This window comes from Pelophylax lessonae (assembly GCF_965119305.1).
Source record: "Pelophylax lessonae genome assembly, chromosome: 1".
In the NCBI taxonomy this organism is placed as follows: domain Eukaryota; kingdom Metazoa; phylum Chordata; class Amphibia; order Anura; family Ranidae; genus Pelophylax; species Pelophylax lessonae.
The window spans coordinates 687,154,201-687,173,275 of record NC_138768.1 but is presented as its reverse complement, the minus strand read 5'-3'; the positions used below and the strand labels follow the sequence as shown (position 1 = coordinate 687,173,275).

Below are 19,075 nucleotides of genomic sequence, written 5' to 3'. Positions count from 1 at the left end.
GGTGAAAGCAGCACATAGGGTGCTTTTTTGGCGCACACCTTCCGTTGAAGATTTGTCACCATAAATATTTCTTCGTACTTTTTTGCACAATTTCTTGCCCCTTTTTTGCACTTCATTGGACTTTTCTTGGAACTATTTTCATGATCACTAATAACTTAGCCCCCCCCTTACAATAGAGACCCCCATGGAGCACTCCTTACATCAGAGACCCCCCATGGAGCCTCCCTTACATCATAAACCCCCCAAAGAGACTCTCTTACATTTGTTTTATATACTAAGGCAGGAGAGAGGGTGAGGTTACTCACCCCAGGATGGAGGCTCAGGCTGTCTGCAGTTTTTCTCTTCTGGGTTTAAACTTCCCACTCACACATCCACAGGAAGTGTGGGCCGGGGCAGACCCAGGAGGAGAAGGGGTGGGAGGAGAAGGAGCTGATGATCTCTCTCTCTCCTCTCGCGTCCCTGCAGAGAGGAGGAGAGGGATCTGTTAGTGGTGACTCTGAGCCTGGCTGAGCTGTGTGAGAGAAATACATAGCTCAGCCCTGCAGTCCGGATGAGACACAGGCACAGCCGCATAGCGGGAGGTAAGTGACGGCCGCGGCCTGTGTTATCCCTGTCCAGGCCGTGGTCGCCACTTACCCTCAGCTGTGCGGTCTGATCATCAACTACCCATGGAGCGGGTGACCCCCATGGCCAATTTGGGCCTGCCTGTGAGTAACTAAATGTGAGCTGTGATGGCGGCATGGCTCCCGTGTTGCCCATGGTGCCCTGTGCGGCCGCACAGCTTGCACACCCAAAAGGCCATCCCTGTTGTTAACACTTTTTCTGAATAAATACAGTAAATGGTGTGGTTATATGTGTGTGTGTGTGTGGGGGGGGAGGGGGGGTACCTAGATCAGGAGTGAACGGACTACACACTCTGAGATAAACATAAAGATTTAAACCATATCTGTATGCTGTACTGGACATCAGAGGGGATATTTACTAAAACTGGAGCGTGCAAAATCTGGTGAAGCTGTTCATGGTAGCCAATGAGCTTCTAACTTCGGCTTGTTCAATTATGCTTTGACAATAAAATCTGTAAACTGATTGGTTTCTATGTAGAGCTGCACCAGATTTTGCACGCTCTAGTTTTAGTAAATGCCCCCCCTAATATGTGTGGAAGAACCAAGTCTCCTCAAACACAGGGCGCCTGTGTTTTTACGGGCACGGCTGGCTGGACTTCAGCCATGGAGAAATGTGTCTGCATGCTTGGTGTGCAGTATTACTATTTATCCCCAATAATTTTCTTACATTAATTAGTAGTCCTCGCTTCGGCAGGACATATACTAAAATTGGAACGATACAGAGAAAATTAGCATGGCCCCTGCGCAAGGATGACACACAAATTCATGAAGCTTTCCATATTTTTCAAGCATTTTATCCATGCCAATCCAAACACCTCCATATCTCTGTAGGATGGTGTGAAGGTGCCTGGTCTTTTAATATGTATGAATATAGATGGTAGGTGACCTGCTGCCCCTTAAAATGTGTAAGACACACCAATATGAGCAAGTGAAAAAATAGAAAGTGGGCGCTGGTGCAAAAATCAATCTATAGATTGATATGGGGGTAGTGAGGATTTCTTAACCCATAACGTAGAATAAATAAATAAATAGGTATTTAAATAAATATAGTGCAAACAGTCATTTCATAATTGTGAGGAGATCTCTGAAGGTTCTGGTAAGCATAACAAAAATTGCAGTTCATGTGGTGGATCTTCTCACAATTTTCTTCCCAGACACGGTGTTGGATTTAATATATGGATTTTATTGATATCCATTCAGATTTCTGATGCACTTTTGTGATATTCATATTAAAAGTTAATTTGCACATTGAGCACTTTATAGTTTGCCACATTATAATTTCTTATTCACTTTTGTGATAATTCACTATAACATTTTTTCTGCACATTGAGCACTTTATTTATCTGCTACATAATACCTCACTATTTTTGGACTACATTTACTCTCACATATTTATTTCTATGATTAGTTAATGGAGGCCAGAGAATTATTAACTATTATGAATTGACGGTTTGCACTATATTTATTTAAATATCTATTTATTTATTTTACATTACGGATTAAGAAATCCTCACTACCCCCATATCAATCTATAGATTGATTTTTGCTCCAGTGCCCACTTTCTATTTTTTCACCTCCATATCTCTGCCATGGAATGTAGCCAAATATTACTCTAAATCTAATACCAAGATTAGGGGAATCTCCCTATTTTATAATTTGCTCAACAATAAAAGTAGTGAAAAGGTCAGGTCTGAGCATGTAGGCCCTTTACAAAATTAAATACTTTCTTCAGCTCTGAGTATACAAAGGAGCATGGGGAAGCTCATGACCATAATGAGGATGGTATTGACACAGCCCCAAATGATCCACAATGGCTCAAAAGTGATATGGTCCAGGAATATTTAGACAGAATAAAGTTGGATAAAGCGCTTGGACCAGATGACATCCACCCATGCATCCTAAAAGAATTGAGCTCTGTAATTTCAAAGCCTTTGTTTCTAATTTTTAGGGATTCGTTAAGGACTGGAATAGTACCACTGGATTGGCGTAGGGCCAATGTGGTGCCTATATTTAAAAAGGGATCAAAGTCTTTGCCAAGTAACTATAGACCTGTTAGTTTAACTTCTATAGTCAGAAAGATATTGGAAAGTTTAATAAAAGACCAAATAGATGAGTTCTTGCTGGAAAAAATATTTTAAGCAACAGACAGCATGGATTCATGAAAGACAGAAGTTATCAGACAAACCTGATTTCTTTTTATGAGGAGGTAAGTAAAACCTTGGACAGAGGGGTGGCTGTGGACGTAGTATACTTGAATTTTGCAAAAGCATTTGACACAGTTCCCCACACACGGGTAATGTGTAAGGTAAAGTCTACTGGCTTGGAAAGATCAGTTTGTAAATGGATAGAAAATTGGCTAAAAGATAGAAATAAGAGAGTAGTGGTTATGATTCTTACTCTGAATGGTCTAAGGTTATCAGTGGTGTACCCCAAGGTTCAATGTTGAGACCCTTACTGTTTAATACCTTTATAAATGATATGGGGTCTGGGAAAAAAAGTACCATTTTAGTCTTTGCAGGTGACACCAAGCTTTGCAGTGGAATACCTTCCAACTTACAAGCTGACCTCAATGCACTGTTTCATTGGGCAACTATGTGGCAAATGAGGTTTAATGTTGATCAATGTAAAGGTATGCACATGGGGGCTAAGAATATGCAGGCATCATAAATACTAGGGGGGGGGGGGGTATAACTGGGGAAATCCATAGCGGAGAAGGATCTGGATGTCCTGGTAGATGATAAGCTTAATATTATCATGAAATGCCAAGCTGCAGTTTCCAAAGCAAGCATAGTCCTTTCTTGTATTAACAGAGGCATGGACTCTAGAGAGAGTGATATCATTTTGCCCCTGTACAAATCATTAGTAAAACCTAAAACCTCATCTGGAATATGCAGTCTAGTTTTGGGCACCAGTTCTCAAAAAGGATATCGGGGAACTGGAGAAAGTGCAGAGAAGGGCAACCAAACTGATAAGAGGCATGGAGGAGCTCAGCTATGAGGAAAGATTAGAACAACTGAATTTATTCTCTCTTGAGAAGAGGAGATTAAGGGGGGATACGATCAACATGTAGAAATACACAAGAGGTTCATATAGTGAACTTGGTGTTGAGTTATTCACTTTAAGGTCAACACAGAAGACAAGGGGGCACTGTTTACGTCTAGAGAAAAAGATTTTCAGTCTCCAAAAATGGAAAGGTTTCTTCACCGTAATCGCTGTGAAAATGTGAAATAGACTCCCTCCAGAGGTGGTTCTGGCCAGCTCACTAGATTGCTTTAAAAAAGACCTGGATTCTTTCCTGGGTGTACATAATATAACTGGGCACTAATATTTATAGGTAAAGTTGATCCAGGGAATATCTGATCAGATATCTCTCAGGAGATCAGGAAGGAATTTTTTCCTCTGCTGTAGCAAATTGGATCATGCTTTGCTGGGGTTTTTCGCCTTCCTCTAGATCAACTGCGGGTTTAAGATTGTGTATATGGGATTGTATGGTTGGGTTTTCTTTACTGTTTCTTGTTTTTCATTGGTTGAGCCAGATGGACTTGTGTCTTATTTCAACCTGACTAACTACGTAACTATGTAATAAAAACAAATTCTTTAAAACCTCTCATATCCAAGCATGGGAAAAAGATTTAAGTATCTGTTACACTCCTGTACAATGGCAAAAGGCACTAAGCATCACATATGTGGAAACAAAAAGCATTAACCTGTGGGAATTTACTCCAAAAATTTTACTTAGGTGGTACTTAACTCCATGTACTCCTACTCTATTAGCTTTTAGACCATCCCTAAAAATCCTCCTCTTCAGAGAAGCCTATCCTATCCACACCTAGCAACTATATTTCCATTTTCTCCATCAGCTCATCCCCCACAGTTATTGCCCTTTGTTTCACTTGACCCTCCCTTCTAGATTGTAAGCTCTAATGAGCAGTGCCTCCAATTCGTCCTGTATTTAATTGTATTGTTACTGTATTGTCTTCCCTCGTATTGTAAAGCGCTGCACAAACTGTTGGCGCTATATAAATATTGTATAATAATATCGGATATCCAGATTTTCCCGACAAGCTTCTCCTATGTGTTGGAGGAATTGTGGAGCAATAGCCACACTATACCACATACTGTGGACATGCCCGGTTATAGCCAACTTATGGACAGCAATCTTCCGATTGCTCACACAAATTCTGGGGATAATTGCACCCTTATCGCCAGGATTGACTATTCTGTCCTTAGATATAGAAACAATACCAAAAGATATTAGAGATATAGCCACCCACATTCTACTAAGCACAAGATTAGCTCTAGTATGCCATTGGAAAGATAATACAGCTCCTTCTATTTGCGAAGTGATAGAGACAACCCACACTCATGCCACATACGAGATGCTGTTCGCCTCCTCTCAGGATAGATATCAAAATGCTAAATCTCGGTGGAAAGTATGGATTGACTGGTATAAAATTTTCTCTATTGATTAAATGTGCCATTTACAAAGGTGGAAATTTGACATAAACCTATTGAATGAGATGTTTTGTCCTGTTGTTCTGTTTTGTCCTGTCGCTCTGTTGTTTTGGTGTTTTGGAACACAGCTCTCTTGCACATAGTTCTCTCACACCTTAATCCCAAGTTTAAATCCTAAATTTGTTCAAGGACATATGTGGATGTACCTTATAGACCTAGAAATGGTGTCATCGGACATGAAAATACAGAATGTTTGCCTTCTGTATGTACACCACTGTATACCATTTATGCATAATCAATATCATCTCAAATGTCTTTTTTCTCTATTCCTTTTGTAATGTTTATACCTTATATACCAATAAAAAAATATTGAAATTCAATTAATTAATAATTTGCATGGGCCATGATGGTCACATTAGGAGGTTTTATTGTTACAAGCTGGATTGAAAAATGTTTCCTAATTTTCTCTGATGCAAATACTACAGATATATGCTGGCAACCATGCTGTACTTATGCAGTAACTGTTAGTGAGGCGAGAACTTCTAAGTGTCTGATTCCTTATCATAAGGGTTATATTCCCTTTCATATGTTTGGCTTAAAACATTTGTTACCCCAACATTTCATATTCCTGATATGTGCTCGCTGTAGCATTTACTTATACGAGAAAGTATCCTGTTCTCTTTATATTGCTTCCTTTGTGTGAAATCACTGGTGTTCCTGATAGTCCCCTTGCTTTCCTATTTAAAAAAACTGACCACACCAAGCAGGACAACACATTGTGATGAACAGTTCTCTAGCTATGCTGGGAACTCCAATGATCAGACATGTCCTGACTATCCCCCGCTGCACAGCCATTCACTCAGAAGCTCAGTGTACTGCTGCTCCCCCCCCCCCCAAGCAAAAAGGTATTTATCGTTTTTTATATATCTATACAAAAGTGTTTTGCTTTTTATTTCTATTTTAAATGGAATGGATTGTTTTAAATGTGATCATTTACTTGTTTGCAATTCTTTTCAATACCTTTCCATATTGTAATTTATTAGTCGGTCTGGTTAAATACATGCTGTCCTTTTATGACAGCAAATATCTTGGTTCATGATGACACCCGTACCTTTACATAGCTTTATAATAACATATTTCTAAGAGCTATTTAGGTAACTTTGAAAATAATCCTAAATTTGCACAGTAACTAAGCAATATTTTAAAGGCTAAGTTCCCCTTTTCAGGCAGAACTTCACTTTACTCATTATAAACAGAAGCCTTTTCTAATGTCTTTTCAGCCAAATCCATCCCAATGTAATTACAGTATCTCTCACTTACCTAGTCCATGCCAGCTTTGAATCTGTAAAATTAAAAAAAAAATGCACTCTGAGCCTATGACTTCCTATGGGATCATGTGACCATCCAGGAAACTTTATATCACATCATGCACTGCCCCATAGGTGTGCGCAGCCTATTGCATTACAGTGTGCACCTAAAGCTCAAACACACACGCCTTTCTCTGCAGCCTCAGCTGCACTGGACAGTGAATGAATGGGAAGTGCTCTGTGCTGAGCGGCTTCCTGTTCATTCACAAACTGAAGCATAGTAAGCCTAGTTGTGTTCACAATGTTCATTTGGAAAAGGAAGGCACATACATACATATTTACTAGCCCCTTTCCCCACTCTCCATCCTGCAGGGTAGTGATTAGGGTGTGCCCAGGCACATCGGCACACCCCCTGCGCACGCCTTTGCACTGCCCTATTGCAACGCATAATAGGGTGTGTTTTACCTTTCGGGACCACACCTCCCTCATTACTATACCACTTCTTTTTTATATCCACCCACTTTCCTACTTCTTCCTTTAAAGTGGCCATACACAGTGCAATCTGATTGTACAATATCCTTTAGATCTACCATCAACTATGTGATGCAAAAGCCTGCCTGATTTGATGCAAATTGAATGCATTGTTCAGGTGGGTCCCCCTATTCCATAGTTTTGTAAAGACCAACAGAAATTGTACAGAGATTTTACAATCAGATTGCATAGTGTATGGCCAGCTTTATACAAATATACAGGAGGGAGAGGGCAGAGATACTTAGCTGTCATTGTTCTTGTGTAAACACACCTATTTCACTTTCAGGCTCCATTCCTTAACATACCCCCCTTCCTTTCCCACAGACTTTAGTGGGATTCACCTCCAAGTTGAGGTTCACCTTGATCAATTGGACTCAAACAGTTACGCCCCTCCCTACATGACCCTCAGCCCTCTAATATTGTACTTACCTATCTAATAATAACATTACCCTACCTGTACATGTGTTATCAGACTGTATAATCCGGTGAATAAGAATGTGGTACCTAAATACATTTAATGGTATAAAGTTGGCCCAAATGCTTGTGACCAAAAGTGAAGATTTCTGCAGCAGAAGTTCAGTCTTGACAAAAGGCAGAACTTTGCAATATCTGAGCACTGAGACACTTTTTAAAGGAAAGATTATTGGGACAGGAGTGAAGGGATTCATTAAACGCTTCCGGACCGCCTGCTGCAGCCCCTCCTGAGCGAACCAACGTAGCTCTACCTCAGTCGCGTGCCTGCAGCTAGGAGGTTAGCATGTGCCGCTGGCGGCGCGCTCTCACCCCCACTCGTCAGTGGGGACTCCAAAGCACAGGGCAGGCAGCTTTGATTGCCGCCTGTCACCCGCGATCATTCCCCGCTGAGAGAGAACGGTCAGCTGTTGTAAACATAGCTGACCATTCTTCTCTTTGGAATGATCACAGAGTGCCTGTGATCCTTCCATATAAGACCACAGGTCTCTATGATCATTTCAAAAGCCCAACCCCCATACAGTTAGAATCACTCCCCTAGGCTCACATTTAACCCCTTGATCACCCACAGTGTTAACCCCTTTCCTGCCAGTGTCATTATTACAGTAACAGTGAATATTTTTAGCACTGATTACTGTAGTAATGTCACTGGTCCCCCCCCCAAAAGTGTAAAAAATGTCAGTTAGGGGTCCGATCTGTCCGCTGCAATGTCGCAGTCCCGCTAAAAACTGCAGATCGCAGCCATTGCTAGTAAAAAAAAAATAAAAAAAAACAATAAAAATTACAAATCTTTCCCGTAGTTAGTAGACGTGATAACTTCTGCGCAAACCAATCAAAATACGCTTATTGTGATTTTTTTTTTACCAAAAATATGTATCAGAAAACAAATTGGCCTAATATGTTAAAACATTTTGATTTTTAGATTTTTTTTTTTTGGAATGTTATATAGCAGAAAGTGAAAAATATTGTTTTTGTTTCAGAATTGTCGCTCTTTTTTTGTTTATAGTGCAAAAAATAAAAATCACACAGGTGATCAAATACCACCAAAAGAAAGCTCTATTTGTGTGGAAAAAAAGGACATAAATTTTATTTGGGAAAAGCGTGGCACGAACGCGCAATTGTCAGTTAAACTAACGCAGTGCCGAATCTCAAAAAATGGCCTGGTCATTAAGAGGGAAATCCTTGCGGTCCAGAAATGGTTAATGATGGAACATTTTAGAGCCTGTGGATAGACTGCTGGTTAAAGTGATTGTAAATGACCACCCTGTAAAACAACCCATTTCATTTAAAATAGAAATGAAAGGCAAAACATTTGTGTATAGATATAAAACAATATTAAAAATACCTTTTTCCCCTTTTTATAAGCGATCACGTTCCCACTATTCCCAGCTGCATAAGAGCTGGGGGGAAGAGAAGCATAAGGAAACTGAGCTTCCAAGTAAATGGCTGTGCAGTGGGGATGTGTCTGGACAAGTCTGATCATGGGGGGAAAGCAGGCTGAGTTTCCAGCACAGCTAGAGAACGGACCATGGTGTGCTCTCCTGCTTAGTGTGGTCAGTTTTTAAAGGAAGGCAGAGGGACTGACAGGGACACCAGGGACTTCACACAAAGGAAGCAATACCAAGAGAATAGGATACTTTCTCATGGTACAGCAGGCACATATCAGGAATATGTAGTGAAATCCTGCACAGGTACAGTCGTTTTTTACAGTGCCATTGGTACTTGACTGCTGCAAAAATTGTATTAGTAGTACAGCTCAAGATTGAGCAATATTTGAAAGGCACTGCCTCCATACAAGTCCTTGATCTGGACTTAAACATCAAAGTATAAATCGTAATCAGCACAGCAAACCCACAAGAACTTAATCAGAAAAAAAATGATTTGTTCTGCACATAGTTTGGTTTTGAAGCATTGAGCCTTTCAGATATACAGTATGTTCAATCTCACATAAAAGCAAACTTGTTCTGGTATTTAGTGCAGAAGGTCTCCGTCTTATTGATCTCATTTTATGAGATGATGGTATGGTACCTGGAAATGTCCAAGGGCTAATTTCTCGCTGCATCTTGCTGTGGAGAAATAAGCACAGCCAACTGAGGTTTGTATAATGTGCTGTATGAATACTCTGTAAACGCCTGGAGAAAAAAGAAAGTACAGAGAAGCAGAACATAAAATTGTTTGTCAAACCACAGCCTGCTTTATGTTCTTCTGTAGGGAAAAGACAGAAATCACAACATTCTGTATTTATTGCTTTTTATTTAAGGCTGTAGACTTTTTTAAATGGACGTTGTCAACATGAATGTGTTATAATTGCTCTAATATTTCATTTCATGTTCCTAAGTGACATTTATATAAACACATTTACATTATTTTTTTATGTTTTTGTATTTTTAGATCATTTTTTTTTCCTGTCAGTGTTTGCAGCACATATCTTTAGAAACCAGCAACCAAACGCTGCAATGAGCATCCTTCTAGATACACTAAGGTACCATAAGATGTAGAATCAGGAAAATATTTTGGGGATCTCAAATTTCTTTTTAAGGGTTCCACGGTAAAAAAAAGTTTGAAAAACGCTGTTCTAGAGTGAGTGACATGAGAGCAAATGACTACACACCAAATACCGCAGCGCTTGTATTGTTTTCCAGATTATGGAATTACTTTACTAAAGACAAATTCATTGTTTACTTTGCAAGGGATTTTTCACTTATGTAGCACTGCCCCCAAGGGAGCTGCTGAGATTGGATTCCCCTGGGTTACCCCCTAGGGAGCTGCTGAGATTGGATTCCCCTGGGTTACCCCCTAGGGAGCTGCTGAGATTGGATTCCCCTGGGTTACCCCCTAGGGAGCTGCTGAGATTGGATTCCCCTGGGTTACCCCCTAGGGAGCTGCTGAGATTGGATTCCCCTGGGTTACCCATAGCAACAGTCTGTTAAACGTATCACTTTAACCACTTGCCGACTGCCGCAAGTACATATACTGCGGCGGTCAGCCCCTCACAGGCAAAGTGACGTATGGGCACGTCACTAGCCTGTGAGGCTCTGGGGAGCGAGTGCGCGCCACCTGATGCGCGCTCCCGCTCGGTCATGGACCCCCCCGCGCATGTGCCCGGCGGACCCGATGTCCGCCGGGCACTCGCAATCGTCCGTTAGAGCGGGAGAAAGGCAGGCGGCTAATGTGAACAAGCTGCCTGTCATTCTCCCCTGTGTAAGAATAGTGATCATACGGTTCTACTATGTAGGACCGTTGATCACTGTTCCTACACCTCAAGCCACAGCCAATCACAGTTAGAAGCACACCCCTAGGGACACACTTAACCCCTCCCTCTCAAAAAAAGTTAACCCCTTCACTGCCAGTGTCATTTTACAGTAACAGTGCATATGTATAGCACTGATTACTGTAGTAATGTCACTGGTAACCCCAAAAGTGTCAAAAATGTCAGCCAAGGGTCCGATCTGTCCGCCGCAATGTCGCAGTCCCGCAAAAAAAAATCGCAGATCGCCACCATTATGCGTTAAAAAAAATTACAAAAATCTTTCCCTTAGTTAGTAAAGGCAATAACTTTTGCGCAAACCAATTTAAATACGCTTTTTGCGATTTTATTTTACCAAAAATATGTATCATAAAACAAATTGGCCTAAAATGTTAAAAAATTTTGATTTTTACATTTTTTTGGGGGGAATTTCATATAAAAAAAAGTGAAAAATATTGTTATTTTTGCAAAATTTACGCTCTTTTTTTGTTTATAGCGCATGATCAAAAAATAGCACAGGTGATAAAATACCACCAAAAGAAAGCTCCGTTTGTGGGAAAAAAAGGACATCAAATTCGTTTAGGTACAGCGTCGCACGACCGCGCAATTATCCGTTAAAGTCACGCAGTGCCGAATCGCAAAATAGGCCCTGGTCAGGAAGGGGGTAAAATCTTCCGGGGCTTTAGTGGTTAAGTCCTTGGCTCAGTCAATCAACAGTCCAGGGGGGGTTTTTTGTGTTTTATTTGGAATTGGGATGGGAGAAGGGATGGATGGGATACTCCAACTAGAACTATGCACATTTTCTGAGGACAATTGAATATAGTGTGTGTCCAGGCCGCTGCTTCACCTTGCCACTGAAGTGAAGAAAAAGAATCTAACTTGGCACCCCCTTTCTCTCTTGCTGTGTGTGCTGAAGTCCTGTCCACTGACATTCTACTGGAGTGGTCCCCTTCCTGGGCAGACCCCCCGCAAGCTTTCCGGTACTCACGGACGCTGTTTTTCCTGGGTTGTTTCTGCCTTCAACTCCCTTGTCAGTATCCACTGGACCGTCTGGATCAGCACCACACCTCTAGCTTAGCAGGCCAACTGCCTGTGACCATCTTCCATACTGACAGGAGGAGAGACATCCATCACCCTCCTCCTGGGACCTGGCTTCCCACCCGAAAACACCCTGTCACTTGTGCCCTTGGCTTTTATAATGTATCCCAGGATGCACCACTGCTTGTGCCAACCCACTGAGATAGTTACAAAAGCCTGTGTGTCATTAGCTGGGTTTCCTCCACTGTTCAACATGCTCCCCTATTGGATACTGTGGGCACACTCCCTCAGACCAGGTGAATCACACATGGACACATGCAACAGGCCTAACTATCGATCAGGCTTTCCTGATAAGCAGGCAGAGCAAAACAACTATACTTTCTCTAGCACCTATCAAGGAGGGTGCTACACTTAGCTTAGTGAATGTAATGAAAAGTCACCTTATCAAGGATACCGGATCACATGCATGGAAAATAAAAAATAAAAAAATTTCTTGCACATGATTGGATGATTGGGGTTGGCAGAGTGTCATCTCATTCCCTAAATTCAGGAAAAATACCCTTGAAAAGTGAACAGCCTATTTTCATTTAGTAAATCAACCCAAATGTGTAGCCTTAGCACAGTGAAATGCCCACTTGTTTAGAACCTGCTATCTCTGAATTGCCAATGAAAATGCCAGCTGTCTTGAAGCTACCCTTTCTTATTTGCAATAGAAAATACCAGATACCTGGCTGTCATACTACTATTCTGACTTCAGTAATGACCCTAACAGCCAGGGAAACCAGTGTGAAATAAGAAACTCTGATCTACATACTTATTTTAAGTCACTGATTCAAGGGGCACCTTGTACTAAATGATATGCACACCAGTCAAGCGCAGACAACCAAATCATATTCTCGCTGTACTGGGCACCCATAAAAACAGAAATGCACACAAACATGCCACAGACTGCATACCGTGACTTAACTAGTGTGGATTGTATACTCCAGTGTCTGAACATACAGTTTAGGATCTTGAAAATAAATATGTGATTTTCATGTTTTTAGATCTAATGCTGTTAGATATTTTAATTGTGCATTTAATGAATCAACAAAACCTCACAAAGTGTATACTAATAATAATAATAAAAAAGCCCACAAAGTGTTGACTAATAAATAAAATGTACTATAAATTTAATATAAAAAAGGTGGTGGGAGGGGGGCGTGGCGACCGACAAACAGCATGGCCGCATAGAGCCTGAGCTCCACTCCAGGGAACCCGGGACCATATCTCCTCTCCTTACCCCGCCAGAGCCTTGTAGCCGAGCCGCCCAACATCTACTCCCCCCACCAATCCTCCGGGTATGCTGACCCACCGCTAGTCCAGAAGCTGTCGGACTTCCTCCTGACAATGCAGCGCGCACCCAGCCAAGATGGCGGCCGGACCTCGTGCCCTGCAGCCAGCGTGAGTACACCTCCTGTCTACATGACATTGGGCTCTCCCTCTGCCTCTCCTTTCCCCCCTGATGGCAATCCTCACCATTCTCCTCACCACTCCAGCCCACCATCTCCAACATCGTGAAATCCAGGCCATGGATGGACCATACCACACAGGAGGCCTCAGACCTCTCTATGGACATTAACCCTCCAGCAACCCTCTAGTGCTAACCCAGAACCCCATAGCACTCTTTCCCACCACTGGCCAAGCCCTCTCTGATATAACCATGAAGGAGATGCTAGTCTCCCTAAGGGCCTCACTACACGCTGACATTCTACTTGGGGACAGAGTACACCAAGTAGAAAGCCAGATGTGTGACTTCTCAACCTCTTTTAACTCTCTCATGGACTCCCATGCTGCCCACCAGGATGCCTTAGCCACCCTCCAGGCCAAAATTGCAGACCTGGAAGACCGTTCCCACTGGAACAATCTGGAAATCAGAGGCATTCCAGAATCTGTCTTACCGCAACAGCTGCCTCATTATGTCAGGAATTTGTTTTTGGCCGTAATACCATCCCTATCATCTGCATTTTTACCCAATGCATCACAACCTACCTCAAGACAGCATGCCAGTGAGAACAGGACACATAGAAAACAATTACTTTTTATGTGCTCTTTCTTTGAGCCTGTGTTGATTTATACAGATCAGTGCAGCTGATAAACTGTGACCAAGCCCTAGACTTGATTCTTTCCAGGGAAGGACTGGGCCAGGGGGCAGGAGTGCAACTGCCCTCTAGGCCACTCTAATGTCCTGTAAAAAGGCTGCACTAATTTTGGCACAGACGTGCCTAAAGGATTCCTGGTGAATAGAAGTAAAAAGTCTCTGCGGCGGTCCTACTGAGTGAGGGATGAAGACAAGGACAGAGTGCAGGCCTCCCTCCCCCCAGCATGGATGATGTAAACTGTGTCTGCGCATAGGCCGGTTTCATGCCCCACTTGAGACTCTCCTCCCCTGACCAGCCCCAACCGAGCTGTCCCAGCTCCCCTCAACCGTCCCCTGTGGCCAGGTTGGGAACTCGGATTCAGCCTGAGGGTGAGTAGAAAGTACCTGGAGCTGGGCTTCAGCCTGGAATGAGGGTCAGCAGAAGGACTGGAAGAGGGAGAGTGGGAGGGGGGCCGAGTTGCTGCACCATGGGCCTCTGATTTGTACTTGCCCCCTGGGCTGAAAGTTGCCAGTCTACCCCTGATTCTTTCCCCTATGGCTTCGCACCTTCACTGCCCAAACAAAATGTTGCTCAATTACTGTTCCTTTTTTCTCTCACTTAGTTTTTATTGAAAAGGCAAAAGAAACATGCAGTTAGTTTTCATAGGCTTTGACTGAAAGTACAGCCAGTATAGATGGTAGTTATACAGACAAAACAGCAATAGTGCTAAAAAACATGTTATACTTTATTCACCGGTGCACTGGTTAAAGCTTGTAAGAGGAGTCTTCATTCTCCTCTGTCTGTACTATGAGGCTGCAAGGCCCCTGACAATCCTTCTCGTCAGTGCTAATTTGGCCCTGTGCTGGTCACCCACCCCCCCCCCCCCCCCAACAAAAAAAAAAAGCTCTCTAGCAATACACACCAAATTGAGCATGTACAGCCTGTCCTTTAGCCTCTGTTCTGTCAGGAGATGGATTGGGGGCTGTGAAAGAAGAGGAGGATCAGAGAAGACAGGATCAAACAGCCTTTTTACACAATGCAGAGGATTAACCCCCTAAGTTCCACAGTAAGTATACCAAGTATGCTTTACTGCATATGCAGACTGGTTTTACAGTTTTGGGTTTAGTAACACGTTAAAGTGGTTTTATTTCTGTGTTTTTTGTGTGTGTGACTATTATCTTGTGGCCAGCGATATGCAGCTCTACCCCCCCCCCCCCCCGCTCACTCTTACATGAGCCTGATCCACCGATATGCACAAATGCAGCGGCTCCAGCCACTGTCTCTGTCCTCAATGGACAGATTAATAGCACCAGGAGCCATTGGCTCCCACTGCTGTCAATCAATTTCAGTGACACAGGAGCAGGGGGGAGGGGCTGAGTCTGGCTCTCTATGTCAATGAACGCAGCAGCTGGACTCAGGAGCGAGCACACACAGGTGTCTCCAGGGAAAGTGGCTTTCCATGGGGTTACCCAATGAACAGGAGGGGCCTGGAGTGCTGGCTGGGTATCCCTGAAAAGAGGACCAGGTCTGCTTTGTGCAAAACCATTGCACAGAGCAGGTAAGTATAGGCATGTTTGTTGTTTTCATAAAATAAATAAATAAAAACAAGAGTTTACAGCCCCTTTAAGGCCCCTTTCACACAGGCTTTCCGATCCGGTCCGCCTGTCAGTTTTTCAGGTGGACCTGATCGGATGCTCCATGCAGCCCTATGAAGCAGCGGGTGTCAGCAGAGACTTCTCCACTGACACCTGCTGCTATCTTATCCGATCCTATCCATGAAATCTGGATGGATGGAAACCCTATTTTCCATCCGTCTGGGGGATCAGATCGGATAAAATTGAATGAAAACGGACAGGCGGTCAGTTTTCATCCGATCTCCCATAGAGGAGAGTGTGGCTCTGACAGCTCCGTCTCTGCAAAGTAAGCGGAGTCCATTGGGCACACCGCCCGTGTGAAAGGGGCCTTAGGCTTTTAAAGCAGAGGTTGTTCGGTATAAAACTAATTAGGTATTGAAGCCTAACTTATTCATGTTGGTCTTAAAACACTATAACTAGTGAAAAATATTTACTGTTCCTTTTTTTAACAACTGGGAAGGCACAGTGATTTTGCCAGTGACATGGAATAAGAATTTGAACAGCTTAAAAACTAAGGACCTAACCTAAGCAAGATCTGGCTACATTATTTTAATGCATTAGACAGAGATAATTTATTATTATACAACCTATCATTTAGAGTTTGCAGAGCAATAACCTTGTCTCATTTCAAATATACATACAGACTTCTTACCTTGTCTTTTTAGCGACTATACTTTTAGATTATCTTGCAACTTTATTAGAGAAAATATTCAGGGTAAAATAATTCAATTTAATTCCTTTCACTTGCTTGATTTCTGAACAGTAAAGTAAGGTGATAACAGAATTTGACAAGAGTCTGTGTTGAATATCATGTCAAGTAATGAATCAGTTGATTGACAGGTGACTCTATCAGTTGCTTAAAATTAACAATGTATCAGAGCTAAACAGTCCTAGAAAATCTGCATTTAATCCAGATGGGATTTACCCAGGCATTGTGATTTTGCTATGAAAAATAGAAATTCAATTAGTTTATTATTGTGTAAATGGCTCTGGAAAATATTTCTTGCAATAATTACCATAAATTATTTGAATTGCTGTTATTGTTTGGGGTTTGGCTTGAAAGCTGCACCATTATCTCACCACCTTGTGTCCCTATAATGTTTTCTCAAGCATGCTTCATATAACAGCACTTATTATTTTGATGTTATTCCAGTATTGGGTATAGTTGGGAACTGGAATGGTTCCAAGTTTTTGGTATAGCTAAAAGGATTCAAGTTTCTGACAGATTTTTAATACTGCCTGTGACCTTCTTTTAGATGATTCACTCCTAACTAGGAATGAGCGAATCTGCCCTAGGTTTGTCAAATCCTGCTTAAAGTTGGTAAACTCCCCTTGAAACTTGAATTTATCTAAAGTCTATTGGGAATGGAATCTGTTAGCTTGTTCTAGCCATTTTCAAGGCTAATAGACAGTGTATTTTCAAAAAGCACCAATGCTATTTTTTTTTTAATACCATACAGTGGGGAGAGGGTATTTTAATATAGTTTGAGGGCAATATTGAAAATACACAAATCCTTCAAATAGTACGTGTAGCACCCTCTAGTGTGCTATTAGACAAGTGCAGACAGTTTTTTTGACTCAAGGTAAAATGAGTCTTGAATCTGGGTCAAGTTTTTATTACAGGTCAGGCTGGATGATTCATACAAGCAGGCCTCTGGTGCTTCCCCCTGATTCTGGAAGTTTGGAGATATTTCTAGATTCTAGAGGGCAGAAACCAGGAAGGTTTATCTTCATACTTAGGGCAGCTTGGCCAGTTCCCAGGCAGGGTGGATGAGCCAGCCCTTAAACATGGATCAGTTAGGCTGGCAGGGGAGTTGGGAGGAAGATGGAGTGTTGAGGAGACTGTTGGTGGCCCTATAGAGGGAGCCACTGGCCTGGGGGGGGGGGGGGGGCTCTGCCTTGGGCTGGAGCTTAGGCTGACTTGGGAGGATCCTGACAGCCATGCAGTTTAAAAGGAATTTTACCTAAGAAGCAGCAGGAGCAAGGAGGACAGTGTGAGTACACCAGCACACTCAGGGACTTGCAAGGTAAGAGACTGTCATATGTAGCAAGCTTTTCTGGAAGACAGCATTGTGCCTAAATCCTAAATTGCCCTGGGAGAACTTTGGTAGCAGCCGGGTAGGCTGGTTAAGAAGCAGCCAGGTTCCTGCAGTCAGTAGAGCTGGGATCAGTGTCTACAGTGGAGTTGGAGATACTCTGGTATGCAACCTACGCTCCCTGCATTCCAGGCGATTCCTTCCTCCTCCTTCTTCCGCCACTAGATACTGCGGGCGCATGCACAGTCGGCATGTGGAGCTTGGTCCCGCGCATGCACACGGGGGACCGCTGATGACGTCATCCTGTCGGGGAATTTAAACCGCTGTCAAGCCCCAGTGCTTTGAGAAGTACTGTGGGCATAGCGGCAGCTTCCCTGTGCATTTCTGCTCAGAATCTCAGGTATGTGGATGATGGCGGTGGGGGGGGGGGGTACAGTGCTGCTCATGGTGATGCTCACTATGCTGCTCTTCTTCCGGTTTTCTGTGCTGCTCACTGTGCTGCTCGCTGTACTATTCACTATGTTTCTTTGTTTTTGATCCCTGTTACCCTTCCTCAGCAGTTGTGGTTTTGCCTGAAGCATGGATCCTGCGTCACCGCCCTCCTGTGGCCAGCCCCCTCAAAACAGGTGGGTGCTGGTATGTTCAGGGGGGGGGGGGGCATTGGGAAGCGATGCTGGCTCATGGTTCATGGCTAAATCCTGTGTCTCCCTGGATTTTCTCTTTTCCCAAGCTCTTCCAGGTCTGGTGCTCATCAGGAAAGAGACCCTGCCAGGTCACGAAGAGATTCATCTTCCAGGTGGCATGAGTCTCCAACAGGGAGCAGGCTTTAGAGGAGACGCTCAAGTTCCTCCTCTAGACACCGCACACACTGCCATGGTAGCCAGACGCCCCAGAAAGCCTGTTGGGTATGTAGGTTGCATGTTCTGGAGGACAAGTCCCTTTGCGAGCCATGCTTCACTTGTGCAGCCGGCGAGAGGGAGACTGAGGACAAGAGGCTGGAGTCCCTGGTAAAGCAGGTGGTGCAGCAGTCCCTGAAAGAGTGGGGAGCTGCTCCCATACAAGGTCAAGCTACAACTAGCTCTTCAATTGAGGCCCCAGAAGATCAGGGCTCTGGAAGGTCATCTGACAGTGACTCTGAAGAGGATGGAGTTATAGGGGGCTTCGACTTTGCTCTGGTTTTACCATTGATTAGGGCTATTAAGGAAGCCCTGAAATGGGAAGATCCCGTGGCTCCCCAGGCGAAGCAAAGAAAATTCTTCAAACACGTGGGTAAAGAGCGCCTTCATTTTCCATGCCTTACTGATCTGAAGGACGTCATTACGGACGAATGGAGTAAAGGGGACAGCAAATCTTCCCTACCTTCCAAACTGGAGAAGCTCTATCCATTCAAATCAGAGGATGTAACTCATTTGGAGTCAGCTTCTCTCATAGATGCAGCAGTTATAAGAGTGGCAAAACATGTTACTTTGTTATTGTCTCTTTTAAGAATCCCTTAGACAGGAAGATAGATCTGGACTTAAAGAGAATTTACATTACGGCTGGTGCAGCCTGTAAACATGTCCTGGCTTTAGCCGCCATGTCCAAAGCCTTAGAAACTTGGGTGTCCGACATCA

General features: G+C 43.1%; 1 protein-coding gene across 2 annotated transcripts in view; it reads right to left on the bottom strand.

Annotated features, from left to right (window-relative positions):
* Window positions 1–19,075, bottom strand: part of NPY5R (neuropeptide Y receptor Y5) — a 141,677-nt gene that overhangs the window by 2,947 nt on the left and 119,655 nt on the right. The gene's annotated exons all lie outside the window — the stretch shown is intronic.